Source organism: Bidens hawaiensis, unplaced genomic scaffold (assembly GCF_021521415.1).
Source record: "Bidens hawaiensis isolate Kalapana, Puna unplaced genomic scaffold, B.hawaiensis_p1.1 tig00000888_1, whole genome shotgun sequence".
NCBI classification, from domain to species: Eukaryota; Viridiplantae; Streptophyta; class Magnoliopsida; order Asterales; family Asteraceae; genus Bidens; species Bidens hawaiensis.
In genome coordinates, this window is record NW_027491051.1 from 3,146,912 (window position 1) to 3,167,720 (window position 20,809).

Consider the following 20,809-nt stretch of genomic DNA (forward strand, 5'->3'; position numbering starts at 1 on the left):
CGTCGGTATCGGATTCTTCCCGCTCATCGTCTGAGTACTCGCACTCACTGTTCATATTGAGATGTTGGCGAGTACTGCCGAATTCGTCAGCCTGTTGAACTGAACGCAAGCGTTCATCCAACTCAGCTTGGAACTCTTCCTGACGTGCTTCGGCCCACGCCTTAACTTGATCTAGTGTTTGGCGAGGGACCCTCGTTCGTTTCTCCAACTGGGCATCAGTGAACCCCAGTGGAATATTTACTGCACTTGCCCCGGCTTGGGTAACCGGGGTAGTGTTCGTAAGATTTGTATAACCGCCGGTGTTCCCCCCAGTTGCTGGGGTTGTGGTTACCGGGGTTTCTTGGTCGATTACTGGCCTTGGGACCGGAGTAACGTTAACCATTTCTTCAGAAATTTTGAAAAAACTAAGAATTAGTTCTAGCTTTTATGCACGGATGGCGCCAATGAAGAAACACTAATCGGACCCCGGGGCAGATTATGGATAATCTGGGGGTTAAGTAATGTTTCCCACGAGGATGAGGTCCAGCAGAGAAGGTTGTTCTTCAGGTGACCTGCAAAACAGACACCGTAAGCTCGTCACTGAGAAGGGGGGGGTTCCTCCTTGTGACCACCCTCCGGCGTGAGAATCAGACTAGATTGCTCTGAATATAAGTGTATATTAAGAGATTGCTAGATAAGAATGAGATATCAGATGATGTCCTTACCATTCCAAGGTGTTGGAGTATTTATAGCCGAAGGTAGGTTTCCTAGAAGGTATAGCCGGCTGAATAGTATTCCTGTTCTACCAACAGTGGACTATGCACAGGCCATGCTGGTTGGTGGACAGATTACGGCCGACAGTAACAAGGTCGGCTGTATACTGTTCCTTTACTGCCGGCTATGCACTGTTCCACCAACTGTAGGCTGCGCACGTCCCATAGTAAGGGTTGGTGAGTAGGCAGCGGCTAATAATGACAAACAGTACTAGAGGGTGCTCCTCCTCGTACTGTTGTCGGTGAGCTGTCACCCTGTGATTGGTTCATGGGCTGTTCTGGTCAGATCGTCTGTTCTGCCCATACCTTAGTAGGTATAGTACAAAAGATCTTCCAGAAGCATACGGACTGGCTCATTTAAGCGGGAGTATTCCCGCCTTGCTCATTCCTTCATGTGACTACTGAAGTAGCTAGTGCCTTGTGCGTGTAGCCTTGCTGTTAGTGCGGGTAGCCTTCCCTGATGGCTTGTATCCGCAACTGCGGGAACAGGCGAGGTACACCATTGGGAGGCTTTCCCTGCGGGTACAGCTGGCGTACTGCGCGTAAGGTTTTCTCTGAGCATGGTGGGTCCTGCGGGAGCAGTTGGTCGTTGCGCAGACGTCCCTGTTCAAGGTGAGTCTTGCGGGTCCAACTGGGCTCTGCTGGGACCTACCTCTTCACCGGCAGTAAAGGAACAGTATACAGCCGACCTTGTTACTGTCGGCCGTAATCTGTCCACCAACCAGCATGGCCTGTGCATAGTCCACTGTTGGTAGAACAGGAATACTATTCAGCCGGCTATACCTTCTAGGAAACCTACCTTCGGCTATAAATACTCCAACACCTTGGAATGGTAAGGACATCATCTGATATCTCATTCTTATCTAGCAATCTCTTAATATACACTTATATTCAGAGCAATCTAGTCTGATTCTCACGCCGGAGGGTGGTCACAAGGAGGAACCCCCCCCTTCTCAGTGACGAGCTTACGGTGTCTGTTTTGCAGGTCACCTGAAGAACAACCTTCTCTGCTGGACCTCATCCTCGTGGGAAACATTACTTAACCCCCAGATTATCCATAATCTGCCCCGGGGTCCGATTAGTGTTTCTTCATTGGCGTCATCCGTGCATAAAAGCTAGAACTAATTCTTAGTTTTTTCAAAATTTCTGAAGAAATGGTTAACGTTACTCCGGTCCCAAGGCCAGTAATCGACCAAGAAACCCCGGTAACCACAACCCCAGCAACTGGGGGGAACACCGGCGGTTATACAAATCTTACGAACACTACCCCGGTTACCCATGCCGGGGCAAGTGCAGTAAATATTCCACTGGGGTTCACTGATGCCCAGTTGGAGAAACGAACGAGGTTCCCTCGCCAAACACTAGATCAAGTTAAGGCGTGGGCCGAAGCACGTCAGAAAGAGTTCCAAGCTGAGTTGGATGAACGCTTGCGTTCAGTTCAACAGGCTGACGAATTCGGCAGTACTCGCCAACATCTCAATATGAACAGTGAGTGCGAGTACTCAGACGATGAGCGGGAAGAATCCGATACCGACGCAAACCCTCGCCATAAGGCAAAAGGGAAGCGTAAGGAAACGGACTTCCAACCGACAAGGAATTTTGGGGAAGCCTTTAAACCAACAAATGCGGAGAGAAACCCGCGTGACTTCTCCAAAACCTTTAGACCAACTGCTGTAAATGCAGGAAAGTCTAAGTTCGCAAGGGACATTGCGGAAGCAATCGCCCCGAGAAGTGCCAAACAAATGTCTAACATCGGCACTTATGATGGTCTATCCGACCCAGACGACCACTTGAATAGATTCATTTCGGGGGCAACCGTCAGTAACTGGATGGAACCCACGTGGTGTTATATGTTCCAGATGACTCTGGTTGGAGCGGCCAGGGCATGGTTCGATCGTTTACCGGTCCACCACATTTATGATTGGGCGGACTTTCAGAACAAGTTCAGCCAGCAAAGGAAATATACTGAAGAACAGTGGACGATCCTCAAATGCGTTAGAGAAAAGGATGAATCTTTACTAGACTTCATCACTCGCTTCAACTCCAAAAAGCTAAGTCTCGGCAACATAAGTGAAGATCTTGTTCGCGCCGCTTTCATCCAGGGCGCCGAATACCCAGAACTTATCCGCACATTGACGGGTAAGGACGGCATGCCATCAACATGGGATGCCATCATGACGGCGGCCAAGCGCTTTGCCGAGACGGAGAAGCAACTGGGAAGGGATCTTCCCCAGAGTACACACCTCTACACGCAGAGGACTAGAGAAAACAATGTTCGGATCGCCCGGCAGAACAAAAAGAGGAAGCTAGGTATTTGGCAGTCAAGGGTAAACTTTGACACCTCATCCAGCTCTCACCCTCTTGTTGGCGGAAGAAATAACACACACCCTTCAAGCCAAAAACACCGGTGGACGCCACTCACCAAAAGCGTCACGGAGATATTTGCCACTGAAAAGCTACCATGGCCAAAAGCTCCAATGATCCGGCAGCGACCCAATGCGGATCAGAGCAAATCCTGTGACTTCCACGGGACAAAAGGTCATAGTACGGAAGAGTGTACATCCTTGAAGGATATTGTTGAAACATTCGTCAAGGATGGAAGACTTGCACACCTGGTGGCATCAATCAAGAAGGGAGGAAGGAACGATAACCGGTACCGAGGCAACAGACGAAAGCCCGTTGACATCAGCATCAACATGGTTCATGGTAAGATCAGAGGAAGAAAAAGGCGAACGACAGAATCATGCGCGTGGAAGGAACCTGAGGTGCGCTTCCCGCGAGTGCCAGGAGGACCCAGCAAAGAAGGCCCTATCGTCATCAAAAGCCAGCTGGGGCACTACATCACTTCTCGCACTCTTGCTGACAACGGCGCCTCGTCAACGGTGATGTACAGGCAGTTCTTCGACAAGCTAGATGACGAAGACAAAGAGCGCCTGGAAACGATCTGCGCCTCGATGGAAGGGTTCGATGGCAGCACAAACACCCCCCTGGGCATCCTATCTTTCCCCGTCACTCTTACGGACGGGAATCACTCACGCACAGAAGACGTGGATTTTGTCGTAATGAGGAAGCCACACCACACATACGACATTCTCTTCGGAAGAGACGGGATGGCAAGATTCAACGCCGTGGTATCCTCAGTCCACGGCATGATGGGATGGCCAACAGCTGAGGGTGTAGTGATGATCACCGGCATTCCCCAGAATTTGGTGAGCGATAACGGCACCAACTTTGCTGACAAGAAGCCACAACAGTGGCTAAAAGAACTTCAAATCACCCACACCTTTACCTCAGTGGCACACCCGCAAGGTAATGGTGAGGTGGAAAGAGCAAATAAGAGCATCGTCGAAGGCATAAAGAAAAGACTCTTGGAACACAGATCCGGCTGGGTGGACGAGCTTCCGCACGTCCTTTGGGCAAACAGAACGCTGAAGAAGGCCAGTACGGGAGAAACCCCGTTCAGTCTCACTTATGGCACTGAAGCCATGGTCCCGGTCGAAATTGGCTTACCCTCACCAAGGGTCTTGATTCAGCCAGAAGACAATGATGCGGAAAGACGGTTGGACCTTATGCTAACCGAGGAACGCAGAGACTTAGCCGCAGTGCGTGAAGAGAACTACAAGCGACAAATGCAAAAGTACTACAACACGCGGGTAAAACTCTGCAACTTCAATGTAGGAGACTACATACTGCGTAACAACGAGGCTTCGAACCAAGAACGCCCAGGAAAGCTGGCCCCGGTCTGGGAAGGGCCATACATTATCAAAGAAGTCCTGGGAAAGGGCGCATACCGGCTCGAAAGGCTCGATGGCACTCCCATCCCAAGAACATGGAATGGAGCTCAATTACGCAAATGTTATATGTAGATCAATTCCAAACTTGTAAAGAAAAGGCCTAGAGCCACTTCTAATGGAAATGATTCTCCTTTCACAATGTGTTGATAGCCTTACCTTTATACTTATGAACTTCCCACACTGATGTGCCGGTATTCACCGCATAAATGGGGGAAGAAGTAAGTCGTTATGTGTGGAAGGCGGTAAAACCCGCATAAACACAACGCTAAAAATCTCAAGTTTTAAGGAAAACTTACACGCAGGTCAGATGTAAGTAAAGTTTAGCCATCCTTGTAAGTGCAAGTGACGGTCTTACCCGCACAATCACGAACAAGGAAGCAAAACTTCAACCTATCATCTACCACGTCCAAAGGTTAACTTATTCTGAACACTTAGAAAATTTCAAAGGAAAAGATGAGGAAAACTTCCACGCATGTCAGATATAAGTAAAGTTAAGCCATCCTACTAAGTGTAAGTGACGGTCATACCCGCACAATCATGAAAGAGGAAGCGAAACAAACTTATAATTTACCACGTTAAAAAGTTAACTTATCTAAGTACTAAAGAAATTGCTAAGTTAGATCAAAACAGGCGTAAAATAAACAAGGCAAAGAACTAACACAATCTTTATTCCAACAAATTCAAATATTACAAAGATTGCTGGGTGCATACCCGCATACAAAAGAAGCTATACAAAAACAAAAATCTACGCTAATGGTGGAGAGGGATCTTCAGGATCATGCTTCAGGACCACTTCCACTTGGACCCGCACCATCAGTAGAGCGTGGCGGTTCAAGGAAAGCTTTAAGAATAGCTAGCCCATCATCAGCAGCAGCGACTTCGTTTACCTTCTCCACCACCGGATGCGGGAAGGCGGCATACTGATTCACTGCTTGGTCATAAACAGCTTCAGTATCCACATTATACAAAGGGAAGTTGGAAGGCGGGATGCCTTTCTCAACAAACCCTAGACCAAGCAGGAAGCCGGCCTTTTCCCCATCCTCATGAGAAGCGTTGAGGGCTGTGCTCATAGCATCGTCATAAGATGTCTCCGTGAAGACCCGATGCACAACCTACAAAAAGAAAAAAAAATACAAGTATCAAAACCTTTTCTATTTACAAAGAAAAGCGTAAAAACATGAAAAGCTTACCTGAGACAACGCTTCTCGAAGAAGCCATTCCTTGGTAACCAGAGCTTCTTGGAGGGCGGCTTGAGCTTGGGTACAGGCGCGTTCGGCTTCACTTTTATTCAGGTTGGCAAGCAACACTTCCTTCGCAGCAGCCTCTTCGACGCCCTTTAGCTTCCGCTCAGTGTGGTCAAGCACGCCCCTCTGGTCCAGGATCTCTTGGAGCTTCTTCGCGTCCTCCATCGCCAAGGCATCATGAGCCTGTTGGAGCGCCTCTAATTTAGCTTTAAGTTCCTCATTCTCGAGGCGTAGAGGCTCAGCAACAGCTTCAGCCTTGGTGGCCCTTTCAGTTGCGTTCCTAGCAGTTTCCTTAGCCAGCCGAAGCTGTTCGTTAACATTTTGGGCAGCCTTGGAACGGGCCTCTAGACGGGCCTGAACCTCAACTTCAAGGGCCTTGAACGCCTTCTCCTTCTCCGCGGCCGCGGCGGAGAGCCTCCTATTCTCCTCCCGGACAGCCCGCGCCTGAGCTACTTCTTGAATACGAGCTGCTTTTAACTTGTCGTTTTCACGACAAAGCAGCTCGACGCGCGGCTGCATCCGGGCCAGGAGAACCCGAAGCTCATTGGTTAGCCTACCCTCCTGGTAGCTAGCCATGGCTTCCCCCAACGCACCACTGGGAGCTGCGTGACGAGCCCACTCCACGCACTCCACAGGTGTGCGAAGGGTTGTTCCTCGGCGGATGTTCCATCGTGGAACATACACTTCATTGGAATCCGACACTGCAAAAAACAAAAAGCAGTTAGGAAAAGATGATATAAAAAATAAATAAAAATTAGGCCAAAAAAACCCTACGTACCTGTAGGGTCAATAACAGGCCGATAGCTGCCAAACCCATCACCTGAACCTAAGGGAAATCCGTCCAAAAGGTCAGGTAGATGGGAAGGAGGCAGAGGTTGGCGAGAAGCCCCATGCATACCTGAAGGATCGGCCGTCGTTGCCGATGACGGAGGAGGCATGATGAAGGCCGCCGCGGTCGCCGTTGCAGAGTCCGCAGCAAAAGTAACCGCCGGCTCAGTGAAAGATGCTGTAAAAATGGCACTGACAGCCGGCGGTGACGTCATCACAGCTGGAACAGTTGGCTCAATGGAATGAGCAACTGAACCAGCGGAAGCAGGCGCAGCCGCCTGGGTCGTCGCCTCAGGTAGGCTGACCAGGCCTACCGTCATTGGCGGGGGGGTACTCCTCCCCGCTCCACCCTGGAATGCGTCAACATCCACGCCTGCACAAGGAAGATAAAGTATTAAAGATGGAAAACTATGAAGTTAAAAATAAAGTTTGTACTTACGGGTTTTCTTGAGCCTGAAAGTGCGGATAGGCGGGGATGAACCCGATGGAGCCGGCCTCTTTGCGTCGCTCACCGTCGTCATCCGGGGCTCTCCGGAGGTGACAGTCGTCACAGCCTCCGGAGCAGTGGTCTTCTCACCACCGGGGTTCCCCGCCACCTCCTCGCTCTCGGCCTCTGAGTCAGACCGAGGCACCGGATCGGCAGTGGAGGCCACCTTCTCCTTCCCCTTCCCGCCGGCGGCCTTCTTCTTCCGCACCAACGGAGGACCATCTGCGGATTCCTCATCAGAACATAAGATTAGAGAAATTCCAGCAGAGGTTTCAACATTGAGGGGTCGAGGGTTGAATAGCGCCTTACCTGGCCGCCTGGCGCTCAGGATCTCGTGGCCTAGCGGGTAGACCTCCACGAACCGATCCGCCGTTTGTTCTAGGATGGGCAACTCGTTCTCGTCTAGAGCGCGAGTACCCATCCGAGCGGGACTGTCAGCCTCCCGCGGATGCAGGAGCGACTGCAAGTCGTTCCCCTCTGAAATAAACAGGAAAAAAGTTAGAAGACATTCTAAATCAACAAAAAGAAACAGAGCATACCATAAGGAACAGAGTTCGAACCGTATTCGAGGACGATCGGGATCTTTCGCGCATCCGCATCCTTCCACACCCGGCTCATCCCGAGCATCACCATCCCGGACTCCGCAAACCGGTAAACCGGAGATTGGACCCGGGATATCTTCGAGAACCATTCCGCCTCCTGGTAGTTGGAGGCGTGAAGGCTTGGGAGAGCTTGCCCATTCTTAAATTTCATGGCAAGGGGGATGGCGCGAGCAGAGAGGTAGAAGAACTCCCTCTTCCACGAACGAAGACTGCGCTCGGTTGCGCAAATCTTCAAACCCTTGATTCGGGTTATCAGCGTATACCACCCCTGGATGCACCTCCAAGAGTAGAAGGTCATCAGGCGGTCGACGAAGGGCTCAATGCCCAGAATCCGGCACACCCACTCGAAGTGGCGAATCTTCACGATCGCCATCGGGTGCACCTCGGTCAGGTGCACACCGTGCCTCTCCAGGACACGGTACACAAACTTTGTCAATGGGAACCTAAGGTTCCCATAAACAAAGAATGCAGCATATTCCCCGATCTTGCCTCTGGGGACATCATACACCGTCTGATGGGGTTCAGGAAACTCAGGCTCGAGAGACTCGAGCATGAACTTCCTGACGATGTACTGGTACAGATCGACAGGCAGAGCACACTGGCACTCGCCAGCAGTACTCTTGTCATCGGTGAACACCCCAGCCTCCTGGGCTGTAGCTTCGAGATCGTGAGAAGACATCTTGCAGATGAAAGAAGAAAACGATTTCGAGAGAATGCTCGACTGAAAAGTTGAGTATTCGCCGGAAATCGCTTTGAAGATGAAGAGAAAAGTGAAAGTGTGGATTACAAAGAACCCTCTCCCCCTTTATATACTAATCGCAATTAATGCGATGAAATTAATGCGGAAGAGAGAGAAATCGAAGGTGCAATGAAACTATGACACGTGGCAAAAAGCAAGCTGGCAACAGCTGTTGAAAGGACGCGTACCATTAATTTCGCGGCCACGCGCCCGAAAAATCGCGCCCACGCGCCTGAAAAGGCGTCTGGAATGACCATGTACTGTCACGTCACCATAACTTCCTGCACGTCCTGACACAGTCAGAAGAAACCGTCGCACGACGTTTCAGAGGTTTGGACTGTTCTTATCCTTTCACCAACTCTTCGAATTTCAAAAAAATTCAAAAAGATTCAAAAGTAAGCGGGAAAATACCCCTTACCTTGGCAACCAAGTAACCATAAGACGGGTGCGGGTACAGTGTCAAGGCAAAACCCTTCACATACTTAGCACCCGCAGGGAATTGACGCCAGGAATACCTTGGAAGTAAAGTAACCGTAAGACGAGTGCGGGTACAGTGTCAAGGCAAAACCCTTCACATACTTAGCACTCTGCAGGGAATTCAAACCAAGAAGGATCTTCTGGGCCATGCTTGCGGAAACGGGAATAACATTCCCGCATGACGGGAACGTCGAGAACTATATTGTTTGAAACTCCAAGATGGAATTGGTGGTTTTAGCATAATTGATCAATATGTTGAAAACTACCAAAACCCCATGGAGAATCCACACAAGTGGGACTCAACGCTCCTGACTTGCGAGGAGGTTACAAACCTACCCGCTTCATACCCAAAGATCAAGCAGAAAAGTCGGGAATTTCTGCGTGACATCAGGAAAACCGCGGGAAGAATCCCCACGGAAAACCTAAAAACTAAAAACCCTTTTCAAAACCCCTTGCTAAGTCCAAAAGTTCACCTCACTTATTAATAATTCATGAGAAGAACATTGGACTGGGGGGACTTGAAGAGGTAGGTCCCAGCAGAGCCCAGTTGGACCCGCAAGACTCACCTTGAACAGGGACGTCTGCGCAACGACCAACTGCTCCCGCAGGACCCACCATGCTCAGAGAAAACCTTACGCGCAGTACGCCAGCTGTACCCGCAGGGAAAGCCTCCCAATGGTGTACCCCGCCTGTTCCCGCAGTTGCGGATACAAGCCATCAGGGAAGGCTACCCGCACTAACAGCAAGGCTACACGCACAAGGCACTAGCTACTTCAGTAGTCACATGAAGGAATGAGCAAGGCGGGAATACTCCCGCCTAAATGAGCCAGTCCGTATGCTTCTGGAAGATCTTTTGTACTATACCTACTAAGGTATGGGCAGAACAGACGATCTGACCAGAACAGCCCATGAACCAATCACAGGGTGACAGCTCACCGACAACAGTACGAGGAGGAGCACCCTCTAGTACTGTTTGTCATTATTAGCCGCTGCCTACTCACCAACCCTTACTATGGGACGTGCGCAGCCTACAGTTGGTGGAACAGTGCATAGCCGGCAGTAAAGGAACAGTATACAGCCGACCTTGTTACTGTCGGCCGTAATCTATCCACCAACCAGCAAGGCCTGTGCATAGTCCACTGTTGGTAGAACAGGAATACTATTCAGCCGGCTATACCTTCTAGGAAACCTACCTTCGGCTATAAATACTCCAACACCTTGGAATGGTAAGGACATCATCTGATATCTCATTCTTATCTAGCAATCTCTTAATATACACTTATATTCAGAGCAATCTAGTCTGATTCTCACGCCGGAGGGTGGTCACAAGGAGGAACCCCCCCCCCTTCTCAGTGACGAGCTTACGGTGTCTGTTTTGCAGGTCACCTGAAGAACAACCTTCTCTGCTGGACCTCATCCTCGTGGGAAACATTACTTAACCCCCAGATTATCCATAATCTGCCCCGGGGTCCGATTAGTGTTTCTTCAGCCGGCTATGCACTGTTCCACCAACTGTAGGCTGCGCACGTCCCATAGTAAGGGTTGGTGAGTAGGCAGCGGCTAATAATGACAAACAGTACTAGAGGGTGCTCCTACTCGTACTGTTGTCGGTGAGCTGTCACCCTGTGATTGGTTCATGGGCTGTTCTGGTCAGATCGTCTGTTCTGCCCATACCTTAGTAGGTATAGTACAAAAGATATTCCAGAAGCATACGGACTGGCTCATACTCCCGCCTTGCTCATTCCTTCGTGTGACTACTGAAGTAGCTAGTGCCTTGTGCGTGTAGCCTTGCTGTTAGTGCGGGTAGCCTTCCCTGATGGCTTGTATCCGCAACTGCGGGAACAGGCGGGGTACACCATTGGGAGGCTTTCCCTGCGGGTACAGCTGGCGTACTGCGCGTAAGGTTTTCTCTGAGCATGGTGGGTCCTGCGGGAGCAGTTGGTCGTTGCGCAGACGTCCCTGTTCAAGGTGAATCTTGCGGGTCCAACTGGGCTCTGCTGGGAACTACCTCTTTGTTATAACAAAAACTTTTTGTTATAAAGTTTTTATTTCTGATTTCTCCACCAAACACGTCACAAAAATGTTAATGTCTAACTCCCTTACACTTGAATTCACGAGGTTCACTTCTTTCTGGAAGATGGGAAGGTGGCTTAACCAACGCCATTCATATTTTATATTCAATTATAAAGCCTGTCAATGAATTAATGAAATTATTAGTGGTTAGTCGTTAAGAATCGGGTCCATGCTTATTTATTAGCGGTTAGTCGTTAAGAATCGGGTCCATGCTATTTGTTATTGTTGACGCCTTGAAGAATACAAAATATTTATTAACGCCTTGAAGAATACGAAATAGAGGATAAAGGGTAGTGATGATTGAAATTTAAAATGGGACGGGTATTTAGATACAGGCCCGTCTCTGAGAATACAAAAAAAAACTAGGGCCTGGGACAATAAAAACAAAAGGCCCTAAAATACAAACTGAAAAACGCTTACATATCTTAGACAAATGCAATAACATCAGAACTTTGAGGTTGTTTTTGGTAAAACGTATGTATATTTGCATTCTTCTCGATTCGTGTCTTTTTTTTTAATTCGTTTATGTTTTTCTCTTTTTACATTTTTGACATGCCGGTCACCGGATAAGTGTATAGGCTTAAAGGACATAATATCTATATATAATAAAAGCTGATTCTACTATTCATCAACATAAAAACTAATTTATCCATAAACCATTGGATCATCAATCATTTAATCAAATAAAAAAATTTAGAACTTAACAATACAACTCTAAAACGTCTAAATTCTAAAACATAAAAATATTAAAATTACAAAACAAACTCATCAAAGAATTCTAAAACACTCATCAAACCAAATTCTATAAATCTAAACAAATAAATTCATTACCCATCAGAAACTAAAACGTAAAAATCAAATATAAAAAAAACCTATTATTCTATTAACTATTAACCTGATTAACGGCTGCCGGCGAAGAGCACGACTTCGGCGAAGGGCATAACTGCAGAAGGCCGTCGATGAAGGGTAGAAAGTCGCCGGCGTAGGGCAGAAAGGTGAAGCTTGAAGGCGACTGCGTTATGGTCAAGCGTCTCTGTGTCTGGCCGTGTGCTATCTCGTTCTCAACTTCTTCTGCGTCGTTTGATTCCCAACACCCAGCAGTGTATTATTTTTGTTTATTTTTTTAAATGTAACTTGAGGATGGGCCTTTAAAAACAGATGGGCCAGATACTACATATATATAATTTATAAAAAATCCTTGGGCCCTAAACGGAAGTGGGCCTGGGACTTGAGCCCTCCCAGCCCTCCCTCATAACCGGGCATGTTTGGATATATTCTTTTACCATGCTGAGATGGGTACGGTAATAAGGAGGTGTGGTAATTTTACACCATCCGAAACACGAAATAAACGTTACACGCAAATAATCAGTTTTGAATTGTAATATTAACTCATTTAATAATTAATATGATAGGATATGTTAGGGTTGACATGGTTAACTCAATTCACTTAAAAAGGTCGACTAGTATGTTAATGATTTTATTGTATCAAAACATTTTTAACTTTTACTCAAGACAAAGGAAAATCTGAATAGACATTGATACAAATTCTGAGTTGTGAAATGCATGCTTTTGTTTATAAAATAGCTATTCTAAATTTCATGATAAATGAACCTGATAGTACAAGAGACTAAACCCTCTAGACAACAATTTCCAACATATTTGATAGATTTGTAGAATCCCATAATTATTCCTTTTTTCCGGGTAATCTAACGACTCTCAGGGTGATTTGTCGAGCTTTTTTCTTTGTGCTTACCTTTCGAGATCCATTGAAAATTACTCAGTTGTAAAAGTTTTATTGGTGTAACTCACTTTCCGGTACTCTAGTAGTGTAGACAAAAAAAAAGGGTTGGAGGAGGGAACCCTTACCCCGGTACCCATTTGGATACCCATCACCCCACCCTGCAAGAGGTATGACGCCGGTAAAACACCTCCATTCAATCCGCGACAGATCTGGGCCGACCCTCAGGATCGAACCCGCGCCACTACGGCTTCCCTGTCTTGGTAGAACTTCATTGGTGACGGGTACCTCAAGGCCGCCCGGAGTGGGATTCGAACTTGAGACCTCCCATAGGAAAGCCCAAGGCTTATCCAACCCAGCTAGACACCAATTGGTTAGTAGTGTAGACAAGAAATTGCAGCGAAAGGTAAAATACAACGAAGTTGATGTTGGACATAATTTTGGACTCCAAGTCACAAGTTGGTGAACTTGAGAGATCAGCAATGACAAGTCGGTCATAGTTGGTTATGTTTCATAATTGTTTTATAATTATAATTGGTAATGTTTTGAATAACAAGTTAGCTTAATTTATATAAATCGAGTTATGATTAGACATTCAAGAACACATGAGATGCAATTGAGTTAAGGTTCATCAAGAGTTAGACCTAGTTAGAGTTTGAGAGTTGTAATAAGTATTTTTTGTTATATAATTTTCTGATTAATATAAACGATAGTTAGTCTTTTAGTTCGTGTTTGATTATTGATCGGGACTTGAGTTGAAAGATTTTAGAAATACGATAGAAAACTAAGGCATGTGTTTTCACTAAATGAACCTTAGACTAGAAATCTTGAAGCAATGAACAAGTGTCAAGAGAACTCGTCTTGTTCACTACAAGGTTCATTTGATCATTTCTCTCTTTTTATTCCTTGATGCAAAATTGCAAATCTTGAACGAGGGACACACCAACTTAATTAATAAAGTCTTGGTTATGGCCGTATTTTTGGTTGTTCGAAACAAAGTTCATTCAATTCTGTCCTGTCGGATAAGTATTTAATAATTCACTTTCACAACAATGGTGTGAGATCGCTTTTTTTATGTCCTGTGGATCACATAATGCATAATGAACTTGATAGATATAAAACTTATATGATTTTAAAATCAATATACAAAACAAAAGGCTATATATAAATGTATAATAACATGTTATGTTGTTGGGTTTAGGGTTGTTCAAACAGGCCGACGCTTGTTTGTCGCTCGCTCGAAAATCGCTTGAGAAATGCTCGTTCGATTTCCGCTCGATTTAGAAATGAGTCGATCGGATCGGTTCGGTTTGTTTTGCTTGAATTATTTTTTTAGTTTTAATTTTATATATAATATGTACTAGTTTTAGAGCACGTGTAACACACGAGATGATCTAAATAATTAAGTTACAAATAAAGCAATACATAATGTATATAGAAAAATGTATTATTATACATAAACTGATTTTATTTATATCACAAAATGATTTTTTCCAAAAAAAAAATGAATTTAATAAAAGATATATAATGCACGTGCAAAAACATACCTACGAATACTCCATCTATTTAAAATGTATTTTCAGTGTCATATATGTATAATTGAAAGAAATTTGATTATGAACCAATTTCGGAGAGTATAATAATAGTTTTGAGCTACACCATAAGAAATATTTTGATAAGTTTGATGGGGTTCTCGACTTTGCCAATTGAAAAAAATAATAATAATGACAGTTTAACCCGTTCAATTTTGTGAATGTTTTGTATCGCTTGAGCATATTTTTTTACGACATGCTTCACATACAACATTCTGATCACTTTTCAAGAAAAAGTCAATGCTAACACAATTTTTTTAATTTGATAAAAGTTAGAAGCATTGATAGGCCTAGAGATGGCATGTCAGAAGTGTTTATCATTTTTTTCTTAAATTTTAATAGTCATGGGAAAAATACTCAATGTGCAAAATCCCGAATCTTTTGACTATTTCCAAAAATGTCATTAAAAATAAATTCGAAACACAATCACATTTAAAATTCTAACTTTCATTTGTTTTACATTTCAAGTCAAAATTTTGTACCCGTAACAAGTTTGATGATAAATCTATTTGCATTCTCATTTGTATCCTCATATTTTTTAAAATATTCATATTACCATTTTTTTTACCCGTAACAAATTTGAGCCAAATGTAGTTAATTTGTATCAAATGATCTATCTGCCAACTCTTAACCCGTAACAATCAAATTTAAGTTCCACAAAAAACCTGAAGCAATCCTTGATAAAAACCACGAGAAACTAAATATGATAAACTTTATTCAACAATATACACAGTATAATATGTTAATAATAACATTTAGAATTATATTCTTATCAATATTTAACAAACACGATTTGTTGTTGATTTTTGGATTTCACCAAGTATGTTGTGAAATATATTATAACAATGTATAGTAGTATAATATGTAAATATTTATTTTTATAAAAGTGTATAGATATAATATATATAGTGTTTAAAATAAAGTGAATAATTTAATCATGTTATAGATATAATATAAATGAAGTGTAAAAGAAGATTGAATAATTATTGATCTATGACATATTTTAGTTTTGGAGGGTAAAAATTATGAGGATTGATCATAAACCAACACGTGTGTACAATTATTTTACAAACCGACACGTGTGTACAATTTTATAAAGGATTTTTAAACTTCCCACTTTTGTGTTAACTTCAAGTTTAATTTTAAACCATAGCCACTTGTTCGATACTTCCACAATTCCACTTTTCCATAAACTTTCCTGCCATTCTGTTATTCAGTACTACGATTACATCTTTGAAAAACTAGATACAGGTTCTCGTCACACATGATACACGAACTATTTTTTATATTGTTAGGAAAAAATATCGATCATGTATATTCGTTGAACTTATTATGTATGTTTTATTGCTAACTTTGAGTTTTAGACATTTTAGAGTTGGAACTCTACATTTTTTTAGTTGAAAGTTTTAAATTAATGACATTTTGGAGTTTTAGAATTTTAAAATTGAAAACATTGTACGAAATCAAGCCGAACTGTAAGTCCCCCCGGGGTGTCGCTGATCGATACGAGATCCGCACGATGTCTAGGAGTGCGGAATCCTCCTAGACTCGTTTACGATGTTATAGACGAAGAACACAATTACACACAAACAAATACGCGAATGGGATAAAACGAATCTGCAGATCCTTTATATAATAACCAAAACACATTACATACCAAACACGAAAACAAATGACGGCCGACCGGAGGTGAGCTCTACCTCGGGTCTGCCCACTAGACTTGCCCTCTCTTCTTCTCTCTAAACAATTTAACTAAACACAAAATACTCTAACTTTCGGGATACGAAACCCTAAACAAGACACACATATATATAGATAAACCAACTTCGCGGGCTTGGGCTTGGGCCTGTAGGCGAAGTTGTCCTAACTTCGCCAATGGCGAAGTTGTTATAACTTCGTCTATGGTGAAGTTGTTCTAACTTCACCACTTCGTCTCTGCTGGTTAGAATTGCATAGCGACGGTCACAAAATGCACCAACAGACTCCCCTTTGACCGTTGCTCTCAATTCTAACAAACACAAAAGATCATCTGTTACAAAACATGCACCAACACGAACCAAGCCTCTCGATTTAAACCAAACCAAGTTCAAACATAAACATATCGCTCGTTTCTTTAAATTCAAGTCGCTTGGTTTAGCTCGGTTTCAAACCAAACCAAGTATTAGCATGCCTGCGTTCGGTTTGGTTCAGTTCGTGAACAACCCTAGTTGGGTTATGTAACATCTCGTTTCCTGTTTCGGTTAATAAAATAATAATATTAGTTATTATGAGTTGGGCTTGTGTTGAGCTAAATAAACGTGGGTAATGGACTTGGATTAATAAGGAAGGAAGAAAGACCATGGGCTTAAGCCCATGACCCATAATATATAAACCATAATTATTCATTAATCCATTCATTTTCACCTGTTCCATAAACCATCCAAAACACACACTTAAACTCTCTCTCTTTCTCTCTAGCCGAACCCAAGAAGGAAACCGAGCATCGATCCGAGGTATTGATAGTATGATCTTATATGGACCCAAACCCGCTAAATCTAGTCGCGAAACAACGAGCCGGCACCCTAAACCGTTAAAACCACGAGATCCTAGTGGAATCGGGTATAAGCCGATCAAATGACGAGCTTGGGGGTCACCCTAGCTCGGATCTAGATCAAACAGGACGAAAAACGGTCAGAAAACGAGCAGATCTCGCTTTTCCGGCGAGATCCCGTTTTTCTGGAAATGGCGGTGTCACACCCCGAAAATCTTAACTTAACACAACGGAAGTCTTAACTTAAGCCGTTCGGGTTATGACAGATGACGATAGCCGACAATAATAGACAATTAATAATAAAAGCATCATCTTTTATTATAGGAAAATATTTTACAAAATAAGAGTTTATTACACGTGCTAATGCACGGTTTACAATACTTCAACTTTGTTCAAACACCGCACGCTCTCGTTTCCATGCCACCTCGAAATCTTCACTTACCTGAAAAACATATTAAAATATCGATCAACACAACGTGTTGGTGAGTTTCCCTTTATATCAAAATAGTCCATATATATATATATATATATATATATATATATATATATATATATATATATATATATAAATGAAACGAAAACATAATCCAAATAATTAACAAATTCGATATCAATTCGTGTGTAATCGTCACTACACCCCGAATTATATCCATAATATTCCGTGTATAATGGTCTATCGCCATTATATCACAAATCCGAGTGTAATGATCTACCGTCATTACATCACAAAACAATAGGCATTTCATTTCTTAAACAAATTGAGATGTTGTAAACTAGCTAAGAATACAACATTACGTATGACTATCATAGTTGATAACCCGATACATACAATACTCAAAATATTCCCACATTTAACCTAACGCGATTGGAAGTGGGGGTTGTCACCCCGATAGATCTACTAATATTTCTGTACTCCTTTCTAGGGTTAACTGTTAATAGCCAACTAGACTCATCCCGCATTATACACCAATTTGTAAAATAAAATGCCTTTAAAAAGAAACATAAACGAAAATAATATGTAATAAAGAATATGCTTTTCCCCAAAACACAATTAAATATCGATTTGAAAACAATTCCAGTTAAAAATCGAGGAGGTTCGATAAAGAAACTCACTGTCTTGTAGCTTTTTCAAAAATCTCATGTCCTATATTAGAACATGTTTTATTAATAAAAACTTGATTTTAGTTTTTATACAAAACTCTTTTAAATTTATTAATTTTACTCTAGTATACACATAAGCACATAAGCGAGTACACATAGTTCGGTTTTCCATTAGCTATTAATTAATTAAATTAATTAATAAACAATTAAAATATAAGAACATAATTTAAGATTCTGTTGCTAGAATTTTTTAAGAAAATATTAATCTTTTATTCTTCACAAAACTTGACGGTTTCGTCAGTTTTGTCGGTTTTATGCTTAAAATGCGTTAATTCGGTTTTTCGTTTAAAATGTAACTTATAAATTATGCAAAATACTTGTTACATAAATATTAATCAAGTTTTATGAGTTTACTTGTGAAAATATATTATTTTCATTTTTTTGTTAATATTTTCTTAAAATAAAAACTTTTTAACGTTTTCGTGTCGGTTTTCGCGACACGAACCGTTTGGGACTAAGTTTTATCATCTTGTTCTTTTCTCATGTATTAACTTATGTTATACATGGGTATTTTAACACTTTAGGGGCTGTTCTAAAACAGTCCCTAATAGTTGTGTCGGTTTTGCTTAAAAAGCCGATTTTTCGACCGTTTAAGTTACCGACGTGTCAAATAAATTACACAAGTCTATACTAATCATCCTATGAACTAAACACACATATAATAACATATAATTTACCATAAATTGTAGTTTTAACTATATATGTTCATAAGATACCTTAATCGAGTTTTTCGGTTTCTAATTTGTATTTTAAATTACCTTAACAATGTTACTAGTTAAACTTGATATTTATTTATATAAAATTATGTTTAAATATCCTAAAATCCAGATTTTAAATTATTTCATAAGTTCCTAATAATTATAAATTGTTACTTTTTAAACAAGATTCTCAATTTCTTTTTAAAAGAATCCATGTGTTCATGATCCAAGTTTTATTCTTTTTAATATCATTATGTTTTAGCTTTTTAGAAGTTTCTATACCTTTGTAACTAGTCACTTTTATATCATTTCCATCCTTTTCAAATTTTAATCATTCACTCAAATCAAAGGATTATGGATTTATAAATTTTCTAAGTGTTGTTCTTACAAAGTTTCCCATTTTAGTAACTTTATTACTTGATAATTCTAATTAATCTAATTCTTCTAGTTTGATTAAATACAATTCTAGATTTAATTCTTTCATTTAAGTTGTTAGGGTTTCATGCATTCTAAATAATCTATTCCATTTTATTCTTTTTAATTCACCATTTAACAAAGTTTCTATCTTTAGCAAGGTTGTTGTTTATCAAAGCAATGAGTTAACTTAATCCAAGTTTCAATCAATCATTCTATATTATTTTAAGTTGTTAATAATCACTTACTGATTTCATCTATTACAAGTATTTATTTAAAAATCCAATTTTCATCTTTTCTTAAATTAAAGTTTCCTTATTTGGTAGTTCCAACACTTTTCAAGTTTCAACTACTAAGTCTGACATGCAACCTATCTTATTTACATTTAAGTTATCCCATGACATATTTTAATTCAAATGTCCATTCAAAACCTCCTAATTAATCCCATATCAAAAATCCTCAATTTTTACAATTATGAACACACTTTTGTTCTATCCATTTCTACCAACAATCTTTAACAATCTAAACCCATACTAACAAGTTAAAAACCAATAATCCATCCCAACCTTCAATCTAATACAAACCCTAGAATCAAACTTTTCCAAGTTCATCAAAATTTTAAGAAATTATTAATACTCAATATCAAATCTAATAATCAATATAGGGTCTTTATGATATATGTATGCATGTGTATGGCGTTTTGATTCTCTCATACATATAGATACATATATACATGGCATACACACATATATACACACTACACACATTATCAATCTTCCAATCAAACTCAAGTATAACAAATCTTGTATATCAACACTCAATCAATATTATCATGTTACTTACTTGGTTATTGAGATTTTGAAAGATGAGATTAGAGATGTTAAGAGTGTGTGATTCCTAGCTTATCCTTTCCTTGTTTGCCTTATCTTCCTTCTTAATTTAAATCTTCATACTTGATTTTTGTGTATGTGTGTGTTTAGTGTTGATTTGAATTTGATTTGGGTGTATTGGGAGGGGGGTTGGCCGTGAGTTTTAAGGGAGGAAGAGGGTGAGGGAGTAGAGCGATGTGTCGGTGGTGTAGAGTGCTGATTTGGTGAATTAGGGTGATGGGTTGGAGTGCTTAGTTGGTTAACAAGTGTGCTTTTCTAGAAGATAATGATTAGGGAGATGTGTTGGAAGAAGGAAAATGAAGACAAGTGTAGGATGAGTTTTCCAAGGGTGGGGGTGGGGTATGTGAAAGGGTTGGGTTATAAACTAGTTGTTTTCGATTAACCGTTTAACGTATTGTGTGATTTAGATATTCGAACGAATCCCGTTTTTAATAATTTTTGTCAGACTTTGAACGAAATCAAATTCCTGAAAGTATGGACTATAAAACTCATTTTCTTGAAAATAATCCATGTGGGGTCCTTTCCGGGTCCTGTACTGGCTCGTGCTTTCTTATTTTTCAATTTTCGTGATTTGAGCCTTCCTAAATTATATTTTTATGTTGTCTCACATGTTTTCATATATATTTTGAATTTTTGAGATTGTGTAATCAATCTAATGATTTATTTACTTTCTAGCTCGTTACCTGAGTTTTTTGCACGTTTTTCTCGTTTCGTGCCGAAATTTAGACTTTTTGTTGACTTTTCAAGATAATAAACCTTAATAAAAAGAGATTTTATTAATAAAGGGATT

General features: G+C 41.7%; 1 protein-coding gene across 1 annotated transcript in view; it reads right to left on the reverse strand.

Annotated features, from left to right (window-relative positions):
- Positions 1-20,472, reverse strand: part of LOC143544069 (acyl-coenzyme A thioesterase 4, mitochondrial-like) — a 135,554-nt gene extending 115,082 nt beyond the window's left edge. Inside the window, exon 1 of the mRNA XM_077036239.1 lies at positions 20,467-20,472. The gene's annotated coding sequence lies outside the window, so the exon portion shown is untranslated. The remainder of the gene's footprint in view (positions 1-20,466) is intronic.
- Between the last annotated feature and the right edge of the window lie 337 nt (positions 20,473-20,809).